Source organism: Phodopus roborovskii, unplaced genomic scaffold (assembly GCF_943737965.1).
Source record: "Phodopus roborovskii unplaced genomic scaffold, PHOROB, whole genome shotgun sequence".
NCBI classification, from domain to species: domain Eukaryota; kingdom Metazoa; phylum Chordata; class Mammalia; order Rodentia; family Cricetidae; genus Phodopus; species Phodopus roborovskii.
In genome coordinates, this window is record NW_026126514.1 from 19,872,624 (window position 1) to 19,899,583 (window position 26,960).

General features: G+C 43.5%; 1 protein-coding gene across 3 annotated transcripts in view; it reads left to right on the forward strand.

The window, feature by feature from the left end:
- Nucleotides 1-14,405: 14,405 nt before the first annotated feature.
- Daam1 (dishevelled associated activator of morphogenesis 1) overlaps nt 14,406-26,960 on the forward strand; it is a 163,175-nt gene continuing 150,620 nt past the window's right edge. For 2 of the 3 annotated variants that reach the window (XM_051195969.1, XM_051195971.1), the window contains exon 1: nt 14,447-14,693. The gene's annotated coding sequence lies outside the window, so the exon portion shown is untranslated. Of the gene's footprint in view, nt 14,694-26,960 lie in introns of all 3 variants that reach the window. The other variant, XM_051195970.1, reaches the window with a different exon arrangement.

A 26,960-nucleotide genomic window follows, 5' to 3' on the forward strand; every position in this document is an offset into this window, starting at 1 on the left:
TGGAGTAACAGTTGTGAGCTTCTCTGTGGGTGCTAAGAACTGAACTTAAAACCTCCACTAGAGGGTGCATGCCTTTAATCCCAGCACTTGGGAGGCAGAGGCAGATGGATCTCTGTGAGTTCAAGACCAGCCTGATCTACAAGAGCTGGTTCCAGGACAGCCTCCAAAGCCACAGAGAAACACAAGAAAGTGCTTGTGTGGTGCTGTACACTTGCCTTGTACAGGTAATCCAAGTGTCTCGAAAAACAAGCAAAAAAAAAAAAAAAAAAAAAAAAAAAAGAAAAAAGAAAAACTGCACATTTTACATTTATACAACAAGGACATCTGTTAAACAGCATTATTTGTAATAGCCATAAACTGGCAGCAACCTAACAGTCCCTCAACTAAAGAATGGATGGAGAAAATGTGGTATATTTATACAATGAAGTATTATTCAGTGGAAAAAAAAAAAAAAAAAAAAAAAAAAAGGAATCTTGAAATTCGCAGGTAGAAGAAACCATCCTGAGTGAGTTAACCCAGTCACAAAAAGACAAACACGGTATGCACTCACTCATATATGGATTTTAGACACAGAGCAAAGGATTACCAGCCTACAATTCACACTCCAGAACAGCTAGGAAACAAAGAGGACCCTAGGAGAGACATACATGGTCCCCTGGGGAAAGGGACAAGATTTCCTGAGCAAATTGGGAGCATGGGGCATGGAGGAGAGAGGGAGTTAGGAGAAAGTGAAGGGGAGAAGAGGAGAGAGGAGGGCATGAAGGAACAGGAAGACTGAGTCAGGGGAAGAATAGAGGAGGGCAAGAAAAGAGATGCCTTAATAGAGGGAGCCATTGTAGGTATAAAGAGAAGTCCAGCATTAGGGAAATGTCCAGAGATCTACAAGGATGACCCCAACTAACAATCTAAGCAATAGTGGAGAGGCTACCTACCTTAAATGCCCTTCTCTAATAATGAGAATGCCATCCTAGAGCCCTCATCTAGTAGCTGATGGAATCAGAAGCAGACACTCACAGTTGCAGAGAGAGAGAAGTGATGAGCAAAGTGGTCAAGAACAGGCTGGAGAAACCCACAGAGATAGCTGACCTGAACCAGGAGGAGCTCATGGACCCCAGACTGATAGCTGGGAAACCAGCATAGGACCAACTCAGAACCCCTGAATGTGGGTCTCAGTTAGGAGGCCTGGGAAGTCTATGGTACCTCTGACAATGGAACCAGGATGTATCCCTAGTGCAGGAACGGACTTTGGAGGGATACTCCCTTAGCCTAGAGACATGGGGCAGGGCCCAGGCCCTACCCCAAATGACTTGACAGACTTTGCTATTCTCCCATGGGAGGCCTCACCCTCCCTGGGGATTGGATGGGGGGTGGGTTATGGGGAGCATGGGAGGATGGGAGAGAGAGGGAACTGGGTTCAATATGTAAAATAAGAAAAATAGTTTTAAAAATGCTAAAAAAAGAAGAAGAAAACCTCTACAAGAGTAGTCAGTACTCTTAACTGCTGAGCTATCTCTCTAGCCCCAACCTTAGCTTTTAAAAAATGTTAACCTATAAACATATACACATTTTACACATTAATGGGCTGCCACATACTGTTTCCCTGTATGTATGAACTGGTATCTCCTCAAACATACATCATTCCTTTTCTTTTTAAAAAATTTGCTTATTTTAGTCATTATCGTATGCACCATGTGTGTATGAGGGGAGCGGATGGACATAGAATTGGGTCTCTCCATCCCCTTCTATGTGGGTTAAACCCACATTGTCAGTTTAGTTTGGAAAGTACTCTAAGCTCTGAGCCATTTCCCCAGCTGATGTATGATTTCTTTATAGTGAAAATCCTTTCCTCTGGCCTTTTGTGACTCATAACACATGACTGTCACCACTCTCTGTGGCATACTACAGCTCTTCATTCCTAATCTCAACCTAGTGTCCACTGTCCAACAATTCCCCATTCACTCCCTTAGCACTGAGATACGGCCCCTCTGAAGACTTGAAGAACACAGGCATCGGTGTATCTTGTATTTCCGTCAGATAGTCCTGTTCCAAGAATGAAAGCTAATCAGGTGCTGCCAAGCAAATAGCTATTGTCTTTCTATCTATTTTAAACAGGATACTTTTCATTTTCAAAATACCCCTCTCGACCTTCCTTATTTCTCTAAGTTTCCTGTAGTGTAGTGAGTGTATTCTTAGTCTCTCAGTCCCTCAAGGTCAGAACTATGTTTCCTTCTACGATTTGCACAGTGGCTTGCCCACTATGGAGCAAATAGTTCTAGCTTCCTTCAGAGATGATGCATAGCTTTCCCCCATCAATGCCAGCTCCCTTCTGCTGGCTACAATAGGTGACTGTTCATTAGAGTTTCTGTATTTCCATTAGTGTCCATGTTTGTAGACAGACTGTAATTACTAATCGATGAACACATTAGTAAAGAGTGAAGGCTGACCGATGCTGCTAAAGGAAAGGCAGTATCAAAGACACTCTGCTTTGCTGAAAACTTAAAGAAATGTGTATATTTCCTTAAAAGGGAGCAGTGGAACTAGAATCTTGAGTAGAATATACATTCAGTATTTGCCACAAGGAAAAACCGTGGCCTATGAAGTGAAATTTGGATAGAAAGAATTGTAGATGTGAATATAGAGTTTTCTTTCTTTCTTTTTCTTCCTTCCTTTCTTTCTTCTTTCCTCTCATTCCTTCTTTAGATTTGGTCTCATATATGGGCAGTGCTAGAACCTGTTAGGACTCTGTATTTAACTTCAAATTGAGCTCTTCTTACTGGATGATCAGTAGGCTGAGCATGCCATACACATCTGTAATCTACCTCCAGCATTTATATGTACACATACAACTTAACTTAATCCATTCTTTGTGGCCAGAAGCTTTCCAGCTCCTACAAACAAAATCTTTGTGGGGAATATGGAGATTTTAAAGTATAAGCCTAAAAAGGATTATGAGATTATAATATTTAATTTTGAAATATTTTTCCCTCTGGGGTTGCTTGTACCAGTGGGCTATTATCAAAACAAGGATTAACTAGAAATCCAGCTTTGGTCAGTTATAGAAAAATCTGTGGGTCAAAGGGGAATTTGTTAAAAAAAAAATCCTCACAAACACACTTTGAGGGATTAATTAAGTCTCTGAAAGTGTGACTCTGTGGGATTTCCTTCACTTCATCCTACCCCAATATTCTTTTCCCCAAAATGCTTTGTGCTTTGTGGGCTTTCTTTTCATTTCCATAAAACAATACGTCATAAAAATACCATAGTATAATATTCTGGGAAATCATGATGTTTCATTTACAACGTTCAGCAAAATCTCAACACATTTCATTACAAAAGAAGTCTAATGGCTGGATGAGAGAGGTACAGCTCAATAATCCTGAGACTCAGGAGGCTAAGACAGGAATAGGTCCTCAAGTTCCAAGCCAGCCTGGGCTACACAGTGAGACCTTGTTTTAAAAAGTGAGGCTCAGGGTTAGAAAGTTGGCTCAACAGTGACTGAATGTTGAGTCTAGAAAATGATACAGCCACAAACTATATGAAAATGGCATGCATATTGGGGCCCAAGAGATGGCTCAGTTGCTAGGAGTGTTTGCTCTTGCAGAAGACTGGGGTTCTGTTCCCAGTTTTCAGCCAGCTCCATGGGACCTCGGTGGACACAGACACAATCTAGTGCATATAAATACATGTAAGCAAGATGCTGATGCATATTAAAATTAGTAAGTGTTTAAAAATCAAACAACAAACAAAAAGAACAAGGCTCAGCTGGTAAAGCTGTTTGTCAAGCAAGCCTGACAACCTGAGCTCAATTTCTAGAACCCATGTTAAAAAAGAAGTGAAGCCACTGCCCAATGAGATGCTTTAACTGCCATGGTGTGTTCACATGCGCGCGCGCACACACACACACACACACACACACACACACACACACACACACTATTATACAAATAAATCAGCAGCAAAGAGACAGACATCACACCAATCAAGGAGCAAAGAAAGGGCAGGAAGAGAAAGAAAGAACACAGTGATGGCATAGATACGAAGATGGCCTGCCCTAACAGCTAGAGAAGTCTGTGAAGTTCTAAAATCTCCTGTCATACTGTCAATTAAGGACAATTTATGTCTACAATAGTCTTTAAAAAGTCAAATGGTTCTGAAAACTAGGCATTTGTCATGCAAACATTTGTATAAATTTGTTCAGTGACACCTGAGATGAACTCTGTTGGAAGAATGGACGGACGAGCTGTGACCTAAGGGCAGAGAGCAGGCACATTTGAAAGCCTGGAGTAGAGTAGTTCCAGCATGTGGACACACCTGCAGGAGGCTGTAGCCGAGAGTGCACAGCTCACTGAATCACAGTTATTCCAGAATATTCCTTCCATATCCAGTCTGATACCCACCTGCAACACTCGCTTCTCTTGCTGGTTTGAAATCTATAGCCTCTGCTAAACCAACACTATGGTCTCCTTTTTCCTTTGAGAAAATTCTGATCTTTTAAATGCAACGAGGAACTGGGATCTCTGGATACATAATCTAATGCCACCCTTACTTCTGTCCACATGCATCATGCTCAGGGACACATTCTTGGAATCCTCAATTCTACATATCAACAGCAAAATGAAGTCGTAAGAGAAAAATGCAGATAACTGCATAGCAATGATATGAGGTTCACCCTTTTCATTAGAAGCTAGGGGATGCAGAGGCCAGTGACTCTAAGCATGGATATGAGGGGAACCCTTACTTGTAGTATTTACAGAGTTCTGTGACACAACTATCCCAATCATGATAGAGTGTATACTTCCAATGTAATGTCATTGAACATAGAGGTGAGTACCTCAAAAAGACTATCATAGCACATTGTTTATCTATCTTTATCATATCCTATTCAAAAGGATCTGAAAACCATAGGTAACATTTAATGTGGTAACAATGATCCAGTGGCAACTTTGGAGTATTTATTACTTCTGATTTTGATGGGTGTAATTGTTGCTATCATCATTATTAGTGTGTGTGTGTGTGTGTGTGTGTGTGTGTGTGTGTGTGCCTGTGTTCACATGCATGCAGTTGTATGTGTACCTTTAGGTGTGTGTGCCTGAGTGTATATGTATGTAAGGAAGCCAGTAGACAAAGTGTGGAGCTGTTCCTCAAGGCTTTTCCACCTGTTGTTTTGCTTTGTTTGGGACAGAGTCTCTCTCTGGTCTGGAACTCACCACGTATGCTAGATTGGCTGGCTAGCAAGCCCCAGTAATCAACATGATTCCACATCTCCTTAGGGTTGGGGCTACAATTTTTTGTTTTAAATGTAAGTCCTAAGTATTGAACTTAGGTCTTTGTGCTTACAAGGTGTACTGGTTAGTTTATGTCAGCTTAACACAACAAAGAGTCACTGGGAAAGAGGGAGTCTTAGTTGAGGGGTTGCTTGTAACCATGTCTGAGGAACTGTCTTGACTACTTGCTGATGTGGTAGGGCCCAGCCCACCCTGGCATTTCCATACCTGGGCAAGGGTCCTAAGCTACATAAGAGAGCTAGCTGAGCAAGAAGCTAGACAGCAAGCCTAACAACAAGTGGTGTTCCTCCATGGTTTCTGCTCCAGGTTCCTGCCTTAGCTTCTCTCATTAAAGAACAGTAACTTGCAAACTGAAACAGACTCTTTCCTTCCCAAATTGCTTTAGGTCGTGGTGTTTATCATAGCAACAGAAAGCAAACTGGAACAGAAGGCTTTACTACTGTGCTTTCTCCCTGCTCATCATCATCACCTCAACCACCATCATCATCACTATCATCATCATCATCACTTCCCTTCTATGTTTCTGTTTAAGGTGGCTCCAAACTTTCAATCATCTTGCCTCTGCCTCTTGGGTGCTGGGATTACAGGCATGTGTTACTACTTAGTTGACTATTTAATTTTGCTTAGCAACTGGTTCACAAATCTCCTGAAATTTGACAACAGCTCTTCATGGGCCAGTGCCACGATAAACCAGTGATCTCTTCACATCAATCTGATTTGAACAGGGAACTCTCTTATCATCACATTAAGTAGGGATCTGTGTTTGAAAAGACTTCCTGAAATGATGGCTATCTAGAATCTGTCACTATCGAATCCAGGACACAACCAAACTTTCTTTTGAACCTTGTAGTCTTCTCTGAACCATCTGGGTTTTCTTGGGAAATTCCCACCCTAGTGTTGACCTTACTCAAAGCTACCAGACTCTCAAATGCTGGTAGGCTTATTGCCAAAGGTAGCAGCACAGCTTCAGATGTAGTTAACATACATGCAGAAATCAAGAGGGAAATGCCCCTGTTATTCTGAAACACTGTTCACATATGCAAAAAGTATTGAGGTTGTATTTTGCTTGATTTAACCGTGTTTAGATTTAAATGAGAATAATTTTCTAAAGCAATAACATAAATCCCAGAGAAGAAAACCTGTCACTTGCAGCAGCCAGAATAAAGCATTCCAATGCCCGCCCCTTCCTCTTTCTCTGGATGGCTAGTCTTCTGACAATCCAAAATATTATTTTAGGAGCTTGAGACATAGGGAGAGGGCATAGACAATCCCAGGAGGAAAGGTTACAATCACAGTTTGGTGAAGAGAAAATACTCTCACGATGATAATATGCTGTGACATATTGTATTAAAGTGTGGCTTTTCCATGAGAAATTCCCCATCATCGGGTTCTCATGTAGGACAGGGCTAAAGTCGCCTCTAATCTTCAAATCCAGTTCCTAAATGCTAGTGTGACCTGCTGTGAAACATGGCTCTCATACAAATCCTACACACTGTAATATTTCTATACAAAGCTGAATACATCTGTCAGGATAATTCCCAGCAAAGAGAATTACAAAAACCCAAACAGAAGTAAACAGAATTCTTTCTCCCCTCTGAAAGCTCGGCCCATCTTTAACTTGTATGCCAAGTTCTGCCTCACACAGATTGTCCATGTTAGGGTTAAAGAGCTCATGCTGGGGCTAGATGCTTAAAGAGAAAAGAAAATGAAAACTGTATGACACCCTCGGCAGGGGATGTTTGGAAAGCTAACTTGGAATGGTTTGTTTAAAATGTACAGCCAGGGACTTTTCACCATGGGAAGCTCATCTGAGGACTCCTGACCAGGGGTGGCAGGACTGTGTACCTGGAGGGAAGACCTCCACCTTCAAACCCTTCACACTCAGCTTCCAGCTTCCACATCATCCGGGGGCACTGTGCGTTTTCTATTGTGTTTTATGAGAAGTTTTAGGTGGCTGTTTTCTGATTTTAGATTGTCTTCCTGATAAGACTACGGCTGGAACGTCTATGTGACTGCACCGTTGCGATTTGCGTTTATTGAGTGTTATAGGTTAAACGCTGCTCCAGATCTTAGAAAGAATGACCTTGTCATGAATAATAAAAATAGCCAAAGCTGGGAGGTGGCGGCGGCGCACATCTGTAATTCCAGCATTCAGGAGGCAGAGGCAGGTGGATCTCTGTGAGATCGAGATCAGCCTGGTCTACAAGAACTAGTTCCAGGACAGCCTCCATAGCCACAGAGAAACCCTGTCTCAAAAAACAAAAACACAACAAAACAAAACAACAACAACAAAACAAACAAGAACAAAACAACAACAAAACAAAACAAACAACAACAAAACAAAAAAAATGATAGCCAAGTAAAGATAAATTAAAAGTAGCCAAGTTCAAGTAAACAAATACAACTAGAGTCATTATAAAAGGAGTAAACTTGATCACAGACACACATGCAGGGAAGACAGGATGGGACAAATAGAGGATGTGGTTAGCAACAAAGCAATGAGAAAGGGCAAAACCTTAGCTGTTCCTCCGAAGGACCTATCTGGAGACTGGGTGTGTGGCAACATTCCACGGTGCTTTGTTTCCCAGCCATTGTAAACTAATACACCAAAAGGGCTGAGAGGGCCAGGAAACTAGGCAGTATAAGGAGCTCTTCTCTTTCTCCTGGACATCCACTCCTTCCCAACTGGTCTCTCAACCGCTCATTTACATCATATTTAGTCTCAGTTTATGTTACTTCTGGATCTCAATTCTCTCAGAGAGGACACTGAACCTACAAATAAGGTAATGCGACACATGTTCAACCTTAACATTCATTCACAAGTAATGCGGCAAATACCTGAGTATTTGGGCAACCGAGTTTTAAATCGAAATACTTTGCTGTTACTCTGTATCTCTACTTCCGAGGGCAAATAATAGCTTGATGTGGTGGCACATGTCTGTGACCCCTGTATTTAGGAAGTAGGAGTAGGAGGATCAGGAGTTCACGGGCATCCTTGGCTACATATTGAGCTCAAGGCCGCCTGGGCTACCTGAGACCCTACCTTAAAAAATAAAAACAAAACAACAAAAGAGACAAAAAAAAAAAAAGTTGATAAACTGATAATGCCACAAAGTTAGAAATAGTTCATTTTATAAGTGATGATCTTTACATACTAAGATGCCATGCTAAGGGCAAGGACCAATGATGCTAAATTCAATGAAATGGATGGGGAGACATACTTCTCCCTGATTAGAAGGCTTGTGGGTGATTTTAAAGCTTAAGTAGAATGATTTCCTAAGTTTTCTGCAAAGAACACAAATAACCATCATGATTAGGAAAATCCAATAAACATGGATCTCACAACATATAAAATAGTTTTTGTTCTTGGGCAATGGGCACTCTTTATTTCAAATATTTACTAAAATGCCATTGTTATTTCTGGGAACAAGAACCGAGATCATCTTCTGTAGAAACTTGGGAACTGTGTACAGAACCCCTGCGATGGGGGCAATGGAATAGGGTGAATCCCGAGAGACTCAGAACCAATGGCATCTGGTCCAGGAAGGCCAGAGTGCCTCTGAGTCAGCCTTAGCCGCTGTGAGGCTGTCCTGTGTAGGTCATGGAACACTCAGGTGCTGGTTTTTTAAAGGTTTGGGTACAGCATGAGGATTCTATCTGTCGACTTAGCTATCTCACCTGCTGAGGTACCATAAGGACCAAATCACTCAAGTTCCTGAGTGGCCAGAGTTCTGCAGCAGAGTATGAAAATGAGGCTCAGGAGCCTTGAGAAGTCATTGCTATACAGATTTCCCTGAGCTAGTTTCTCACACTGTCTGGAATTTGAGGGCCTTTACTTTCCCAGTGGCAAGACTTACTGGTTCTCTTGAACTCTGCACAGGCCTTGTATCCATGAAGCAATTTTCTTATTGGTTTTCTCTTCTTCCTGTCTTCCTGCTCTTGGCCCTTGTGTCCCTGTCCTCCTGTTCCCACCCCCATCCCCACCTCCTTCTCTTTTACAGGGTCTTGCTGTATCTCAGACAGGCTTTGAACTTGTAATTCTGGTTGAGTCTCTCAAGGGCTGGGATTACAGGCATGCCACTATACCTACCTTTTCTATAAAGTAATTTCTTGAGGGAATAGTCTTTTAAAAATCAGAGCAATTATAGGAAAGAGAACTGTGTAAAAAAGACCCCAGGAACCAAAAATGGAACCAAGAAATTAGCAGCAGCCATCTTCATTCCTAGCTTAAAGGAACAAAAGGAGAAAGTATTAATCCAGGCCAGGATGACCTGGAAGAAGCTGGAATTTTAATATGGGAAATGCTATGACATGTCACTGAAACATCACCCAAAGCTTCTCTGGGGAGGTGGAGAAAGGGCGAAGCTCTTCCTTCTTCTGCCTTCAGTCTCAGAAGTGCCTCTCCATGCTGGGAAGCTTGGGAAAGGCTCCTCATGAGACCGAGGACAGCAAGGCCCTGGGGAAGAAGTTAATACCGAAGAATGAGCTAAGAAGCAGCATATTCCCCTTTGCAATCCCCACTCTCCTTTTTCCCTTCTAAGTTCCCGTAGACCACTTGTAATGTAGAATAAGATAGGGTGTGCATATAATACAATTCCTAATCATGTGTTGTCATGAATAAGAACTGACTTCAATGAGTTCTTATTAACACTTTCAAAATTAGGTCCAGCATGGAAAATTGCAGGTGACTATAAGAACTAACATTTTTATAGTTCTCTGTTTCAGAAGTGTTTCTCTAGCAACCCTCCCTTCTTTTTTATGGAAAATAATTCATTTTATATGATATATTATGATGACAGGTTTCTTTCCCTCATCTTCTCCCATATCTTCCCCGCCTCCCCACCCTTCCAACTCCATGAATTCTCTCGTTAGAAAACAAACAGGCAAATAAAAATTAAAACAAAGCAAAAAACAACAAAGAAGAAGCATGAGAAATACACACACACACACACACACACACACACACATATATATATACAGACAGACAGACAGACAGGCAAACACACACACAGACAACCCATAAAAACAGCACAAAATCAGAAAACTATAATATACAAGCAAAAGACCAGTAAGGTAAAAATGCCCAAACAAGGCATTATGAGATGAAAAGTCTACAAAAATACAATTAAATCCATTTTGTGTTGGCCATCTACTGCTGGGCAGGGGGTCTGCCCTTAAGTGTGGTTCATATGCCAGGGGAGTCTTGATTCTCTCTCCCAGCGTGGGAACCTGACTTGGTTTGGACCTGTGCAGAGCCTGTACATGCCGCCACACGTCTCTGAGAGTTCATATGTCCTTCAGCCCTCCTTTGTCTGGAAGACACTGTTTCCTTGGTGTCATCCATCCCCTCTGGCTCTTTCTGCTTCCTCTTTCACATACTTTCCTGAGCCCTGAGGGGAGGGGTTTTGAGAGGACCTCCCTCCCATTTAGGACTGAGCGCTCCTAGGTCTCTCACTCTCTACACATTGTTTAGCTGTGGGTCTCTGTGTTAGTTCCCATCAACTGTAGGAGGAAGCTTCCCCCCCATAATGACTGGACGAGACAATGATCTATGGGTGTAGCAGAATGTCATTAGGAGTAATTTTATTGCTGCACTCCTTTATTGGAAAAACAGTTTGGTTTTGCTGTGGTCTATAGCCTATCTAGTTTCAGATTCATGGTCACCTGAGCAGTGTTGGGCATGAGTTTCATCTCATGGAGTGGGCCTCAAATACAATCAGATAATAGTTGGTTACTCGGACAATGTTTATGCTATCATTGTACCAGCATACCCTGCAGGCAGGTCATCGTTGCAGATGAAAGGTTCTGTAGCTGGGTTGGTATTTACCTTTTGTCTCTGGTAACATGCAGAGTACCTGCCAGAACTATGAACATCAATCGGTAGGTGTGAAGGCTCTCCGCAGACACCAGCTTGACTCCTCTGTGTTCAATGAGATATGTAAGTGTTGACTTCAGCAATAGGCCCTTATCATTGGCTTGTGGGGAGCAACTAATAGTCTTTGGCAATACTCTATTGAGAATTTTGCCCTAACATTTGAGTAAGCCTTGCTTTCTGCAGCTCTTTCCAAAGTCTAGGTCCATGCTTTCTCCTGTGTCCTACGTTCTTCTGAGAGCCTGTCTTTCTCTTAACCATCATACTTAAGTGGATTTTAAAACATCTTTATTAACCCCAACTCTGCCTCCTCCCTCAAAAGTGTTCCTACATGCCCCATCTAATATGCAAAAGTATGAAGTATTCTTACTAATTCTATTTTGTAAGAAAGGAAACCGAGGCTCAGAGAGAATAAATAACACACATAAGCAAAGTTGCAGGGCTTAAAACAGTAAAATGGCCCAATCTCAAACCCAGGCTCAACATAAAGCCTTAACTACTGTGAAATACAATCTGTTACATGATAACACATGTAAAGCGACAAATGTTCATTTTTCTCTTTTGGTGTCTTATTTCCTCCCTGAGGTAAAACCTTGTAACCAGAGACTGAAGATGTTATTTTGAAATATCAGCAACATGCCCCATGATGCCTTTGTTTCCTACCCTCTCCATAGAGACGAGTCTATTCTCAATGGCTCCAAGTGTTCCTAATTAATAGTTGATGACTGTTGAATGATGTTGGGGCTTTTGTAAAGTAATTTTGTAAAGTAATTCCAGGAGAACATCAGTTTTTGCTTTGTTTTGTTTTTTAAATAATATGGAGACCTTTTTTGGTTCAGAATATAAATTAAGCTAGAAAGAATGAGGGCTTTTCATGGTTTCTGAGACTGAGTCTCACAGAAAGAATTAAATACAGACATTACAATGAGTGTGTGAAAGTGTGTGTGTGTGTGTGTGTGTGTGTGTGTGATAGAGAGAGAGAAAGAGAGAGAGAGAGCATGTGTGTGAACATGAGTTCTTCTATGCCATCGTGGAAGTGTTTAAGCTTCCACTGATTTCAGGTCCACAGACAGCATTTCTGATGCTAAAGAGCCATCTTGTTTCCCTTGGTTACCAAAGCAACAGTGTGGAGGGATCAGTTTAAATCCATCACTACTTACAGAAAACCATTTTCAAATACCAAGCTTTCTATTATCTATATTTAGAGTGATTGATGAAAGCTCGTGTACACACACACACACACACACACACACACACACACACACACACACCTGTTTTGTCTAATATGCAGACTGTGCTTTATATGTGGAGATCAGCTGTGCTACATTGCACAGCCTGCAATACTGATATAGAGAATGGATTATTTTGCTCTGGGCAAGAGTCTATTCCTTTTCTTTATTGCTAAGAACCAAGAGAGCTTGCTGAAAGGTGATTTCTTCTAGAAATTTATTTCTCTGAGTGTGCATTAACAGCATGCTTTCATCTACAAGGATAAACCTTGCCTAGTAGAAAGGCTCCAAGTTCAATTTATTGACTCAGTAAATTTCAAGCTCACTGCTTATGTTTCCACCTAAAAGCTTTCCATAGTTATAAGATTGGGGGAGCCTTTAGAATCATCCCAGGTCGGGTTTCTTCCTGAATATTTTACCACAGCGAACTGTGCAATATATTAAGCCTATCCATTAGCTAGAGCATCACTGTCTGTCCCCTTGGTCTGATGGCCAAAGGAACATTTGTGTTGTCTGGGTTCCATTTAAGATAATGGTTGAGATGGACCGAGTAGATCAGAATTTCTGTGGAGGAAAATGGGTCTGGTCTGTACAGAATAGGCTTGCCAAAAGGAAATGAGAATTCAGCAGTAGACCTCCTCTATCACAAAGCTACATTTTCTCTGAGAGCATCATCCAAGAATATATTTCACTTGAACCTTAGTGTTTCAATATGAAGAGGGGAGAGGGGAGGTGATATTCCACCAGCAATTAGGTGAAGAGTTGTTGGAAATTTTAATTGTCAATCTTCATTTCCTGAGGAATGAAATTTTAATTTTGCTCAAGGAAGTGGGCATATGAGCTCATCACAGTGCCACTGAAAGTTGAATAAATAAATTTTTTTTAATGGCTGTTAATTTTTCATGTTTGGTATTCATTGAATAAGATAACGACATAGAAGACTTATGTATTAAAACCAAAACTGCCAGAAGGATCAGAATGCCACTACACACCCTTTGCTTACCTTTGAATACACATTTAGTTGTCAAAAGATCTGGGCAATCCTTGCCTGACACTGTTTACTCTTTTAAGGGTTAATTTTTTTTTTTTTTTTTTTTTTTTACAGTTTTAAAAGGAAACGTGTGGGGAGCAAGGGTAGAGGGAGTGTTGCAGATTTTAAATTTTATGAATGCATAATTAACTAAAACTTTTAGACATGCATGCGGTCTTCGAAGGAGTTGTGAGCCACCAGGGCGGGAAGTCTCTTCAGGGATGAACAAAAGCATGGCTGTGCGATAGTATTATCTCCACAGCAGCAGGCTCGCGGTCACAGGGTTGTGGTGACTGTCTGTCTTCTATTACACTGCATTTTCATTAGTGACAGCTGCCAGTTTTTCTGTCAGGTCAGCGGACTAAGCTCTGTTCCTGTCTTTCTTCTTGGCTACTCGGTCTTAAAAAGGGGGAGAAGGAACGAGAGGAGAAAGGTGAACAGAACCAAGGGTCGGGCAGGGGGATTCCTCTTTTTCACAGCTAGCGTTTGATCCGTGGGGACAGGGGGAAGGAAATACAGGCGGTGTTCAACCCAGACAGAACCCCTGGAGTCCTAGGAATTAGTCGCTTTAAGGAAAGGCAGAGAAAGGCTTTTATGGACCCTTCCCAGCTGGGGGCAGGAGAGCCCAGTGGATCAGAAGTGCCCAGTAGGTGTGCGCGAGTTCAGGACGCCACTCGGTCCCGCAGCCTACCCGCTAGTTGGCAGGAACAGAGGTCAAGTCAAAGGGCACGGCCGCTGGGTGCCCCTCCCTCTCGGCCAAGCCGCCTGCTGCTTGATTTCTGAACGACCACCGCAGGCACTGCTCGACTGGAGGGCGGGGAGGGGGCGGGTCCGAAGGGGCGGGGAGGGGCGGGCACAGAGCTGAAGAGAGGCACCTCGGGAAATGTAGTTCCTGTGGGCGACAATGGAGAGGCTACCTAGGCTCTGTGTGCAGAATTTAGACTATGACTCCCAGAATCCCAAGGGCCCGATCAGGGCATCCCATGCGCAGTGGACGCCACATTGTATCCTATCAGACGAGGCGAGGGTGATGTCACCTGCGGGTTGGTAACCTACGAGCGGCTGTGAAGGGAACTGTTTAACCGGATCCCATTGTACCGGGGACGCAGAGCGGCCTTTTCAGCATGCAGCAGCTGCTCAGGTGAGGGGACGCTTTGGCTCGCCCGCCGTACTCATTCATTAGCGGCACCGCACCGTGGCGCGGGGTGGGCGTGCTGGTTCCTCGCGCTGTTGGCGGCACTCCTTCCTGCTGCTTCCCGGAGCTCCCGGGCCAGTAGGTAAATATTAAACTCGTCCTTCAGGTTGGGTCTGGGTGGGAACGGGACCGAGACTGCTACGGGCTGCCAAGCTAGGCTTTGGAAAATGGCTGCAGCGCGGCACGGAGCGAGGCGAGCCCGAAGGAAGGCGTCCCCGAGGATGGGGTCCCTCCCTTCTTTCTTTCCTAGACGCTCTGTGGCAGTGGAACCGGCCGGGTACAGCTCTCCTCCCGGCCGAGGGTTCCCCGGGACCAGGGCTGCGGGAGCTGCGGCAGCGGGCGGCGCTCCTGGGCCGCTGGCTCTGTAAGGTTGTGGGCACCGTGGTGGCCGCGAGTCCCTCACCATCCCTGGCACCTTCACGTCAAGCGTACTCAAACTGGAGGGAGTGACTGTTATCCAGGCAGTGACCGTGCTTGCTGTGTGTTGAGAGAAGTGGGAAGCCTGGCGTTGCGGAGGCCGCGAGCTGGCTGGCGGCTGGCTGCGACGCGGGGAGATGCGCCTCCCCGGGACCGGACTCCGTTCCCCGCGTCCTGCTTCGGAGGGGCGCATCTCAGTCTTGAATCGAGCCCTGTAAAGGGCACCTGGGCGGGGGCTAAACGCCTTCTCTAGAACCCCGAAGTGACGGGGTGGAGGATAACCTAATGATAAGGTTCGCTGTGGGGGGCAGAAGGGCTGGATAATCGGGTTTATCCAACTGGTGCCCCAAACCAGCTGTTTGTGATTGGTTTGTCCCCTGACTGGAGAGGAGGCGAGGCCCGGCCCGATAACTCTATAAAGTCCTCTGGATTTTCTCTCCCCGTTCTCCGTCAGCTTCATTCGTTCGTTTACTCACACATTCATCAGACCCTTCTAAGGGCTTTTGCACGTTCCTTACAGCCAAGGTTTGGGGCGTTCTGTCCCCTCCCCATAACATGTTTTACTGTGCTCAGGAATAGAATTTTGCTCTCCAGTCCTTCACTCCCACCATCGACCTCCATTGAGCATCCATAGTAAATGCTACCGTGACCGTTTTGCCCTCATTGAACTGGTAGTTTCTTGAGATTCGAGCCGGACCTAGTGAATTGAAGCATAGTTTGCCTGCAAGACGAATCCTGTTGCCATGGCGACTTCTGCCTTCGGAATCTTAACAGCTCACACTGCTGTTTCAATTCGTTGTGGCTCTGCGGGCAGCTGGGAGGGCGTGGCCGGGGGTGTGGTCAAATGTTTGCCCCAGGCCCAGCTGCTCCCTCCCTCTGGCAGCTCTGGGATTCCCCCGTTCTCTCCTACATAGCTTGGACACCCCTTTCGGACCCTTTTCCCTCCCTCATGCTGCTACATCGTCTCAAAAGGAATTGTCTTGGGCTTTTGTTCTGAGGCAAACTAAATTTGGAAGATGCCTTTCCTGCATCAAGTGTACTGTGTCTTTCCACCATTGCCATAGTTAATAGTGTTGGAGGCAGTTTTCTTAACAAGGTCACTGCCCAGGCCTACACTGCTCCCTGGTCAGCAAATAGCCTGAGGTGTCATTACCTGAAAATGACAGAGCAATTCATGACTGAAATTGAAGTGTGGGAGCACAATCCATCGCAATCACTTTCATACAATTTGAATTCCAGCTGCTGAGGGTCCTTAAAAGTGAAACTGGGTCGGTCCTGTGCCACCTCTCCATAGCCGTGGGCTAATCCATTACCTCTGAGGGCACCAGGCACCTCACTGACAGTGGGCAGGCAAGTTCGAGTTCAAAGAATACCTAATGTTGATTGTGGGCTTAAAGTCATGCAACTCGGAAAAAGAGCCCTCCTCCCAATAACACAAGGTTTAAACCGAGCTCTGACATTGTAGCATTCGGTTTGTGTTGCTGACCCCCAAAACCAAGATTCTTGTGGTGCTGTTGAAAAATGGGCATGGTAGCTGTAAGTACTATTTTTAAATTTAGAGTACCCTTGATAATACTATTACCTTAAGCATCTGGGCTTTTATGTTCTAGTCACAATTAGCTGTTTACATTTTGTGGTTTGTAGATTCTTGATGAATGTAGTTATTTGTAACTTAATTGAACAAAAGGCAATTAAATTGTTAAGATGTTTGTTTCCCATCCTCTGTTTGTATTTCATCCTGAGTGTATTATCTCTCAAAAAATGGGGGAGGGGTGTAAATAGGAGTTTCTGTGCAAGGGCATTCATGTACAGGTTATTGCTTGGGTTGTTGTGCCAAGTGGTTAACACTCATCATCTTGTCTTAAGTAGGTGGTTACATCCTTGTGAGGCAGCAATAGCAGAAGTTTTCATTCTTTTATTGTGTATTTTTTTTGTCCTAGGATTTATCATAATGGGAAAATGTCCTTCATTTATTAGCTTATTTGTCTTTGCTCTCTGTGGTAACTCTTTGAAGGCAGGCTCTTTGTCTCCCCAGTCGTTCCAGAATTTGGAACAGGTTTCTTTAATAAGCATTTGTTAGATGAATAATAAGGAGGATTGGAAATCCAAGGTCTGTATTCTATCTCCTGATAGTTATATAATTTGTTTTTACTTTTTTGTTGTTGTTTTTTTGTCAACACATCTTGCTACAGTTCTTTCCATGAGTGTAAAGATGATTTATTTTGTTATTTTATAATTGCTTTTAGAATGCATCCACTTACATAGGTTATTGTAATTTCTTTAGTGCACACAACTAGATACTTTTATTAGCTGTACTCCCCTTGGCCCAGATAATGTTCCCAGAAGGTGTATGGCAGGAAACCAAGGAGAAAGACCTGGAAGCTTTTGTCAGTACACCAGTGGCTCCTGGAGTTGCTGGGAGACATCAGTCTTGTCATCTGGGGCAGAGTTGTTCTATAAACAGGATCTGTTCCAGGCCATTCCTAGGGAAAGACATCTGCGTGGTGTTGGTAAAGGTGTCGTTATGCAGTGGTCAAATCTGGTGGGTCTGGGGTATGAACCATCTTGACAAGGCTGATAGAGAAGCGTGGTGGGTAGAATTTGAGACCTGCCCTTCTCTTCTCAGCAGGTAGTTCTGAGTGTTGAGAATGTGCTTGTGGATAGTTTTATTTGACCTACTTTGTTTAAAGAGCTGTCTTTAGTGTTGGTAATGTGGTTCTGCCGACAAATAGGTTCACAAATAGGTGCTTAAAAACAAAACACAGTTAAGACTGACACAGGTTCATTTTGTAAATATTTAGAGTATGGCTTGGGTTTGAGAATCTTGGGTTCTAATGTGAAAACACTTCAAAGTTACAGCTGTATCAGAGGTAACAAGCCTTTCCCACAAAGCTAGGAACCACTGAGCTTCAGGTGTGTGGTTCAGAAAATGATTCACAAAGCTTCTCACTGGGATGGGGTCTTTCCTAGCATCTTACAGTCTTGTGCTTCCAAGTCTTAGGTCTGTATTCTATTAGTTCAAGGAAAAAAAAGAAAAAACCTTTGCCAACTTTGGTTGCCAAACTTGTTTTCTCTACAGCGCACTTCAGTCAAAATGAAGGTGCATTTTATCCCTCTGGGATAAGGATTGTGAATTACTGTCATTTGCTCTGGTGTTAACTTGGTAATGGAAGAACGCTTCCCAGTTAGTATCTAAGTCACATACTCCCAACCTCCTTTTGTTAGGACCTCAAAGTTTTGTATAGGTACCATTTCAGTGGTCTTTTGTTTCTGTGTGTGGCTTGTGAGTAAGTCTGGATGGCAGAACAGCCAGGTCAGGCTGAGGTGAGGTGCTGATATTGATTTTGAGGTTACCTAGTGAGTGCAATGTCTTTTATGTGTATTTCGGTAGAGATCGTGTCCTCAGCTCATTAGCATCCCACCGAAAGGAGGACAGATAAAGATGAGATACCAGCTGATCTCAGTGACCTATATTCCCGCCCAGCAGACAGGAGGGAAAGATGTCCACCTTTTAATTTCTGGTATCCTTCCCACTGTTCCATGATCAGAGAACAGAACCTCTCCAAGGGAGTTTACTTTCAGAGTGTAAGAGTGCATTGAGTTTGTTCAGTCTCAAGAGCATAGCAACAAGGGTCCTGTCCTCACCCCCTCCCCTGTGCCCCCATGTTTTGAGACAGGGTCTCCTGTATCCCAGGCTGGCCTTAAATACATGCAGTGGAGGACAGGTTTGAAACTTTCGATTCTCTTGCCTGTCTCTCAAGTGCTTTGCTCATAGGCCTGTGCTTCTACACCTGGTTCATGCCAGGTGTAGAAACAAGGCCTTTGTACACGCAAGAGGGGCACCTTATCAACTGAGCTACAACATCCAACCCCACATTTAGCATTTGAATTTCTTTCTTGCTATAGTTCATATAGACATATGTATTTTGTATAGACAGAGTATCTGAAAAAAGGAAATATTTTTATATTCTAGATTTAAATCTTTTTGGAGATTGTTCAGTTTCAGACCTTATTTGTGAGGATAATTGTTCACTGGATTGAATCCTTCATCTGGTAACAGGCGTCTCACCTAGTAAAGGGCAACAGAAGCCTACTTTAACAGTTAAGAGGGGTCCCAACATCTCAGTTTCCTACCCTTTTAAGGTAAACCGTGAAAGCTCTTTTCATAAAAAATAATAAAAAAAAACCTCTAGCAGTAGTTGAGCATGCAATCTGATATTGACTATCCTTAGGCACTGAAATAGCCCTTTTCCCTGCCTCAAAAAAGAGACTCATTATAATGTAGCAAATTGGGAGCCAAGTAAACAGCTGTAATTCTTAAACCGCAGCTACCATTGTGAATTAAATGTGGAAAACTGGGGAAGTGTGTTTCATTTCCAACGTAGTTGGTGTGACTTCCTGACGTTCTCTCTTGGCATAGAACTCATTATTGTGCAACGCTGACAATATTTGATGTAGACAATCTACTAAAGCAGAAACTTGGTAATTTAGGGGAATAATGGGCAAGCTGCACTGTAATGAGCCAGGAAGAGAAAATGCAAACACAAAGCCTGTTTGCCATTAGGCTTCTGAAACATAATACTCTTTTGCCAGACATGGACTTGGGAAGCTTCACTACCACCCCATCCATCTTGCTATGATTCTTAAGTGTGTCATTCACCTTTAGCAAGAACTGCACCACGTTTGGAGTTGGATGTTACTTGTATTCCTGCCAGGCATACAGTGAGGGTCACCTATTAAGCTGGTGCTTGTCCCTTTCATTTCAAAAGAAAATACCTGCAGTGCAATTGGCAACATTGCCTGTCTGATGGGCACTTTGAATTTAGACTTCCAAAAGTGGATAGTCCAGGTCTTAGCTTTGAGCTTTGAGCTTTGTTGGGTTGATGCAGATACCCAACTTTCATATTTTAGAGATGGATTCTTATAGTCTAGCTGTTGGCTAAGCTTTGGGTGTTGTTAGAAATGTACAGGCCAATTCTAGAATATGGTTTGATTCCCCTTATGTTTTAGCTGTGCACTTGTAACTCTAGTCATGGAGTGTGTATGTGTGTGTGCGTGTGTTTGTTCATACTTTTGGCGACAAAGAAGGCTAAGACTATACAGTACATCACAGCTTTCAGAGCACAGCCATCACTGCTGGGGTCAAAAGACAGTGCCATATTATAAAATGAACTGGCAGAGTTTAGTTTCTACAGACCCTGTAAGCTAGAGGCAAGGGTTTGCCAATGATCTGCCAAGGAATTATGTTAGTTGCCCTTTTGCACAAACTGGGTCAGAACTAGAAACAGCTTACTAAAAGTTTGCCAGAGCCCACAGTCTGTAATTTTCCTTTCCCAAGGAATGGCAGGTATTAACAGTGTGTTTTGGTGCTGCTTCTGGACTTCCCCATGCACTCTGAACTCCCTGAGCTTGTCGAAGTTGTCCGTCACACCCTGTTGTCCCATACTGCTCCTGCAGATTTATACAGGAGAGGAGCAGAAGTTAGTGGCATTTACCGGGTGAGCTAGACTGTCCCTGTGTGCCTAGACTTAGATATCCATTTCAAAGCACTTTGACAAAACTAAGCAGTGAAATGTGAGACACAAGTTAAAGCTTGCAGCTTTCTAACAAGAGGACCCTTCTGGATCCTGAGAATTTACTATAAACTGTTGTTGAGAAATATTTTTTAAAAGGCTGGCCTGGTAAGATGGCTCAGTGGGCAAAAGTGTTTACCTGAAAGCCTGAAGACCTGAGTTCCCTCCCTGAAACTCAGGTAAAGGGGGAAGTAGAGAATGCCATAATGTGAATGGATATGAACAGAACTATTCATATTAAAGGCAAGCATTTAGACTTAAAAAAAACAAAACAAAACATAAGGCATTGGATTAACAGCTATAGTTAATCCAGTATTAGTGGCTTTTGATTAAGAACAATGGTGGCAAAAAAAAAAAAAAAATCACACAAATACATCTGTTTTATTCCCCCATTCTGTTTTGTATGTGCAGTTTTATTAGTACCAGAGTGCTCCCTGAATTGCTTAGCATTCAGTGATAATCTGAGCTTAAAAAGTCAAGAAGGAAGAAGAATAAATAAATGCTTGAAATTGAAGCCTATGGCTGGAGCTGACTGCAACATGTTCTTTGAATGAACAGGACTGTTTTTAATCCTTTTGTATTTTTTAATGAGGACTAATTAATTTGTGTTGTTTTTTTTTTTTTTGTGTGTGTGTGTACCTGCATGAGTTTATGTGCACCACGTGTGTATAGATCCTTCTGGAGTTCAGAGGGCATCAGATCCCCTGGGACTGTAGTTACAGATGGTAGGAGTAGTCATGTATGCTGGGAATCAAACTTAGGTTCTTTGCGAGAACAGCAAGTATCCTTAACTGCGGATCCATCTCTCCAGTCCTGTTTTTGTATTTTTGAAATGAAGAATAGAGCTAGATTGAACTAGAAAAACTCTGTGACCCAGTTAAAGCTTCAGGTTCTGTGAGTAGGTAACACTTGTAACTATAGAACTCTAGGTCTGTGGAACTGCTTTGCCTGTGGCATTTGCTGTCAAGGGCGGATTAAAAATTAAAATCAAGCTAGTTGTCTGTCTGTCTGTCATCTGTTTATTACCTGTACATAACCATCCATCCATCCAGTTTCCTCTTGGGCCACTGTCCTATTCCCAGGGACATGGGGCTGTTTTTCACATGGCCTGGGTCAGTATCAGGGGAGTCACAATCACTGACCTTTTGAGGAATTAGTCCTCCCAAACCCAGAACCATGCAGCCCAGAGCAGGGAGCTGAGTGGTCTCTGAGAGGACAGCTCACATTGTAGATTTCCCACTAGTGCTCAGGTTGTTTTTCTGATGGAGCAAGATGAAGGAAGTAGGTGGAGGGGAGGACCAGGAGTTATTGGATCTCATTTATCTTATCACTGGTTTCCCTCTGGATTGTCTTTGTTTACACTGTCTTCTTGGGCCAGGAATTCCTCTAACAGAGAACAGCATGCACATTCTCAGGGATGTGCTGCCTTCACAGAGCATGCACATACTCAGGGGCAGACATGCCAGGGCTTCCAACAGAGAGTAAGTCTGCTGTGCACATACTTGGGGATAGGTCTGTAGGGGTCAAAGGAAGCAGATGATTACTAGTAGGTTTAAATTTAACATCTGTATATGACTTGTACTTGGCAGGAGTGCAGCTATGAATGTTTGATACCTTGAATGGAGTCTTTTTACCTGCTAGTGCTTTGCTGTCACACAGAGGGGGAAAAAAAAAAAAAAAAAAAAAAAAAAAAAACCCCAAACACCAACTGGTGTGGCATTCAGATTCGGGTGGCCCCAGTGAGTCCTTTAAACTTCTTGGGCCTCTTTTTCCTCCTTTGTACAACAGCATGTTCACATGGAACCCTCCTGGGTGGAAATTATACAGTGTTAGGAGTGGAGTGTCAGCAGGTCAGTAATGACCTAATTTCTGTGGCACTGTGTATTATTGGTTTAATAACATCTGTTGGGTTTGCCTGTCCAGTTTCGCATCCTGCCTTCTGCCCTGGGACATGGACCTGAGATCCTGTCCCATTTCTTGCTGAACAGAATCCCCTCCTCCGGGTCAAATGCTCTTAACCACAGGAAGTTCCTTAGGATATAAGGGAGGAGGCTAGGCAGTATCTTTGGATGATAGTCCACTCTGTTTAATTTGGTAATCTCTTTAAGCTAGAGTAAGACCAGCAGTGCTTCACAGGCTAAATACTGCCTGTGAATGTTTTAGCCCTAAGTGTGTCCCCCACATCCCCGCTCCACTCCCTGGGTTGGTCCCTGTGTCCCAAGCTGGCCTAAAATGCCTCATAGACAAGTATGATTTGAACATCTAATCATCCTTTCTCTACATCAGAAATTCTGGATTACTGGGCTATGCTACACCTGCTTTACATGGGGCTGGGTGTCAAACCCAAGGCTCTGTGCAAGCTAGTTGAACACTCTGTCAAACAAGCTACAGCCCCAGCCCAGCAGTGCTCTTTAGCACTGTAGGACTTAAGTGAGCATCTATTCTCTGATCACCACAGGTCTCACTATGCCCTCGTCATGTCTCCTGGATGGCCATTTACTGTGCAGTAGTATCTGTATACTTCCTTGACTGGTAACATCAAATGTATAAAGTTTTACACTTTAAAAGTATCACACCATTGTTTAGTGTGTGTGTGTGTGTGTGTGTGTGTGTGTGTGTGTGTGTGTGTGTGTGTGTGTGTGTTCTAATTTGTTGTCTGTTGCTGTGATAAAGATCAGGACCAAAACAGCTTGGGGGAAGAAAGGGTTTGTTTCCTTTTGTAATTCCATGTCATAGGGTATGTTTGAGGGAAGTCAGGTAGGAGCTTAAGACAGGAACTGGAGCATTCCCATTCAGGAATGTTGCTTCCTGGTTTGCTCTCTCCTGCTGGTACTCAGCCCGCTTTCTATCAAACATAGAGCCACCTGGCTAGAGGTGGTGCTGTGCACTGTGGCTGGCCCCCCACATCAATTATCAGTCAAGAAAATGCCCCCACAGATATGCTCACAGACCAATCTAATGAGAGCAATGGAGGTTCCAATCAGCACTCCCTCTATAACTCTGGGCTGTGTCAAGTTGACAGCTGAAGCTAACTGGAGAGACGGGTTTGGGGGAGAGAAGAGGGAATGAATTTGAGTGCGAATGCAAATTCCATACTGTGAATGTGTACATGTGGAGTTTAGAGGACAACTTTTGCAAGAGTCAGCCCTCTTATCCCATCATGTGAGTTCTGGGAATTGAACTCAGGTCATCAGTCTTAGTGGCATGTAGCTATCTGCAGACCCTTCTCACTGGCCCAGGTGTATAATTCTTATTTTAAACCAAAGGGCACAGAGACGAGTTTCTTCAAAGGTTTATCCAGCAGTACTCTGGCAAATGGCCCTTTCTCTGATCCCTTGTTTCTCAGGCTAGGCACAGTTGAAGATTGGCCTGGATGATGCTGTTGTGAGGGAGGTCTGCCTTGGGTGTTGTTCATTCAGCAGGACTTCTGCCATGTATCCAGCAGATGATATGGCAGCCCTCCACCATTGCTGCAACACATCCCCAAAAGTCTTCAGACATGGCTACCAAGTGCCTCCTAGAGGATAAAATTGCTCTTTTGGAGAATGAGTTGCCAGGTTTTAGATGGTCCAAGAACTTTAAACACTGAGAGAGGCTTGCATGTTTATTGATTTCATTTGGGAATGGAACTGCCCCTGCTGGTTTTATTTATTTGGGCAGTTGGCTAAAGGCAAGTAAAGGTCAGTGGATTAGCCCCATTGGGGTCATTTCTCCATTCTTCCATGACCAGAGCCTGGGAAGCCAGCCATGTTTTAAGGAGATGTCCTTGGGCACAACAGGGGACCCTGTGAGACACTGCTGCTGTGTCAGGGGAAGCCCACCAGAGCCAGTGAGTAAACAGCTTTGAAGCCCATGGCATGGGTTTGTAGGTCAGTCACATTATCTGGATAAGGGAGATAAGGCTGTGGGGAAAGGAGAAGCTAATACTGTCATCCTTGTCAAAGGCCAACATGCGTTCAAAACCTTTAGAAATGACAGCTTATCCCCCATGAGCAGTGCGAAGAGCACTGGAAAGAATTAACAGTGATGTTCCTTTTTAAATTTTTCTCCCTCAGACAAGAAGTCTTTTAAACTTCCCTTTATAATTTGGGCTTTGGCACCCCTAAACCTGTCGTTCAGAGTACAAAGGGAACATGCTGTCAGGTTTTAATTAACTGGCCCAAGATCCTCTCTTGAGCAGCTAAGGTGAAGATAGTGTGTGAGGAGGCATGGTTTCAGTTAAACAGTAAACCAGGCTTTAGGGAGGTGACTCAGTTGATGATGGGCTTGTTGGGCAAGCACGAGGACCCGAGTTTGAGCACCTGACACCCACCTAGAAAGACAGTGTTGTCACTTATAGTCATAACTGGGACAGTGGGGACAGATAAATCCCTGAGTGCACTCCAGACTCAGTGAGAGACATGGCCTTAAAATAATGAGGCAGAGAGCAATGGGCAAGGACAAATGACATTGACTCTGCCTTCTTTCTCTCTCTCTCTCTCACACACACACACACACATCCCTACCTATCCACATGTACAGGTGCACATACCCACATGAATAAGTACACACAATACACACCAACCACACGCAGAATTAAAAACAAGTCAATCATAGTTCCTTCTCAAGGCTAGGTGGGACTTTTGAGGTCATCTGTACCCTTCCTTGAAGCCTGCTGTGTCTGTTCTTTTAGCTTTGTACTTCAGCTAGGCGTCAAGATTTCCCACAGTTGATTTGAGAAGAGATGCAGTGGAGACTGACTCAGGATACCTAGGACCCCAGCTCCAAGACTGTCATGGTCACCCAGGTAGTCCCAGCATAGAAATATGAGAAGATCAGAAGATCTTGGGTTTGGGAAGTGTGGGTGTAGTTGCATATTGCATCAGGCTGGCTGTCTGGTTAAATGTCTAACTTGAAGAGTTTGGCATTCATCCTGTGTAAACATTGAAAAACATTTTTTTATTTAGAATTTTGCATATGTAAGGAAGGTGTTTTTGTGGGCGATATAGTGTGTGATATGTTGGGCCCATTGCTTCTATTAAGCTTAGAGCTTTATGGTATCTTGGCAGATGTAACTGAAAAAATCTGTAAGTACATGGAAGTTATCTTTTTCCCAAGGTGTTTCCCTGGGAGGATTCCATGTATACTTTAACATATCATTTATAGGAAAGGGTAACAGAAACTACCTGGTCACAAATGCCTAACACTGAGCTTCTTTGAAATAAACCTTGGCAGGAGAGTAGTCATGAGTGCACTTCCTAGCCTCTGTTCTAGAAGAGGCTCAGAAGTAATCTAGAAAGGCCTTAGTCATTTCTCCATCACTCTGGCTCACAGAGCTTCCTAGCTGACTCCACTCTGGTTCACAGAGCAGGGCTCGGCTCTTTCCTTCCCCAGCTGGTGCCTTTCCAGCACCACATCCCTATGCAGGAGCTTGTCTTTGTCTCGGAGTTGCAACCAAGGGGGGGCCATTGACTGGATGATTGACTGATTTCCCTCCTACCCGCCCCCAGTGGGGGCACATGCATGTGTGTGCCACGGTACACAAGGGAGGTCAGAGAACAACTTGTGAGCGTCATTTCCCACCGAGTGGATCCCGGGGATCAAATTCAGGTTGTCAGGCTTGATGGCAAATGATTTAACCCACTGAGCCATCTCCCTAGCCCTAAAGTGGCTTTTTAAAAATACAACTTTCAGATTCCTAAGCAAACATAGCAGAGACAAGGAAACAGTTAACTTTTAGGAGTAATATGAGTAATAATATATGGGCTCCGATATATGCTGTGGAAGCAACACCTGGAAACACCTTTGTTCTCGAATCATGTAGAACATGTTTTTGATGTTGGCTGTGGACATTGCAAAATGATGTTTTATGTTCTTAGAGTGATGGCCCCATTCCCCTTTGTAATGCAGAAGTCTTGCTCTACTTAATCAAACTTGTGTCTTTGGTTTCTAAAATAAACAGATGACCTTCTTCAGCAGGCCATTTCCTAAGTGGAAGGGCCTTTGTTTCCACTCTGAGAAGTCTCATGCTTTGCTTATTTGGAACATTTCCAGATCTCCTTTTTACTTATTTTTGCATTCATTTGCTTATTTTCCAAGCATGTGTATGTGTGTGGGTGTGTGTCGTGTGTGCAGGTCACAGGAAAACTTGCAGGAATTGGTCCTCTCTTACCATGTAGATCCCAGGGATGGAACTCACCATCAGTGCCCTTGCCTGCTGAGCCATCTGTCTGGCCCACATTTCCATCATTTTAAAGGAACAGCCACAGCAATATTTGTAATCTGACTTCTTCTATGGATCTGTCAGCCCAAAAATAATGGCACAGAGACTTCTTTCTTATTAATTATGAAAGCTTGGCTTTAGCTTAGGCTTGTCCTCA